At 34.5% G+C, this 1,898-nt stretch overlaps 1 long non-coding RNA gene across 1 annotated transcript; it reads left to right on the top strand.

Moving 5' to 3' along the window:
- Positions 1-288: 288 nt before the first annotated feature.
- On the top strand, positions 289-1,151 carry LOC109052494. The gene is made up of 3 exons (XR_006158123.1): positions 289-350; positions 466-564; positions 703-1,151. It is a non-coding gene; the product is annotated as an uncharacterized LOC109052494 (long non-coding RNA).
- Positions 1,152-1,898: the final 747 nt, after the last annotated feature.

The raw sequence follows: 1,898 nt of genomic DNA, 5'->3' as shown, positions 1-1,898 counted from the left end.
GATTTATCAATATTTTTCTTTATTCTCTCATGTTTTCAGCTTGTCTGTCTGTTCCTGTCATCAGCAGTAACTCTTCACAATGTTCTTTATCATCATCATCATCCTCATCTTCATAGGAGAATTGTTGTTTGTTGTTTTGTTTGGTGGTTGTTGTTAGTGAGACTCTCTCCTGGTACAAAGGAAACAGTTTTTATTGTCCAGCATCAGTGTGTCTGATCTCAGCATCAGTCTCTCTCTACCTCTGGAGGTGGAATATCAGGATAAAAACAGCTACAGCTGTGTGCTCAACAATCCCATCAGCAACCAGACTCAACATCTGGACATCACTCAGCACTGTCACACATGTTCAGGTACAGCAGAGCTGATATATGTGTTTATTTACTGAGCTGATCTCTGTCTTCAGTTGTAGATCAGACTGATTCAATCACTTACACTCATGACTGTCTCTCTTTTGCTCTTCATCAGTTCCTCCAGTCTCTGTATCTCTGATAGTGCTGATCTCTGCTGCTGCTGGATCTCTGCTGATTATAGCTGCAGTCGGGATCTTCTGCATCTGCAGGAAATGTAAAAAAAAATAGCTCAGGAGATCATAAAATTAATGAATATGATGAAATATTTATCTATTTATAAGGCACAAATTCCATTATAATATTGACAGCTGGGTTGTTTTAACACGTGTGTGTTGTTTCATTGTTAATGCAGGTCAGACAAAAAGGAAAGACAGGACTCATTCAGGACTGTTTAAATCATCATCGAAAAAAGGTAAGAAGTTACAAGTAGTTGTTGCAGTCAGTTAGTCTGTTACTCGTTTGTACAGTATAGTTCTTATTAATTGATGCTACTTTCAAATTTTGAATTATATTTCAAAGCTTTTTTTTATTTTTATTTTTTTTTGAGTAGACATTTTTATGAAATTATTTTACAGAAGCTTTAGTAAGGTCTTGTATAGCCTGCATATTCACTCGGAGTGAATCTGAAGCAAAATTCTATTATAACTTTTTAAATGGTGTTAAACGGTTGCTCTTGATTTAATGTATATTTTTCCTTGCAGAAATCAAAGGATGAACATGTGTATGAAAATATCTCCCCAAAGCGATGATCAAATACAGAATCTACTGGAATAAAATAAATGTCCTGACTCCACCTGTTTAGGTTACATTTAATCTCTACCAGTCGTGCGTTGTTTTGATTTTCGTCATTGTTACATCATTCAAAAACACATCCAATCTCATTGTTATGTCTTGAATTTTTGCTGCTGTTTAATTTAGTGGTTTACAAATAGAATAGCATTCAGAAACTCAACTAATTTTTTTTTATTTTCTATCTTAACATGCATGAAACTTGCATGCCTATTAAATACTGATTCCACCCTTTACTGCTCTCTGTTAATAATAATAATAATAATAATAATAATATTAATATCGATTGCATACAGTTTGTATAAGATAAGGGCTGCTGGATATTTTGGCAAATCCAGCAAAATCACATCATCGCTCTCTGATGTCGAAAGAGGAAAATAACACATCTCTAATAATAGCGCTACTTTTACCCGACACAGCACGCTATAAATAGATGCTTCTTGCTTTAAGAAGGTCGACATCTTTCCAGTGACGCAGAGCGCGCAATCAGACACGTCACATCAGCAATGTTTCTTATTTTGTGTGGTTATTTTCTTGGGATAGGTTATGTTTGGGTAATAATGGTTTGGGTGTTTTTGTTTTGATTTCAGAATTCTAAAGTCTGGTCTCTGCCCGGTAATGAGATACTCAAATGATACTCGAAGTGTACTCAAAGATGCCTTATAATTTTAATACATTTATATTATGCATCCTCGTATGGATAGAAAATTGTTATATTACAAAATACTATCTATAACCAAAGACACAAATTCAGATAGG

Source organism: Cyprinus carpio, chromosome B22 (assembly GCF_018340385.1).
Source record: "Cyprinus carpio isolate SPL01 chromosome B22, ASM1834038v1, whole genome shotgun sequence".
NCBI lineage: Eukaryota > Metazoa > Chordata > Actinopteri > Cypriniformes > Cyprinidae > Cyprinus > Cyprinus carpio.
This window is presented reverse-complemented; position numbering and strand designations above follow the sequence as displayed.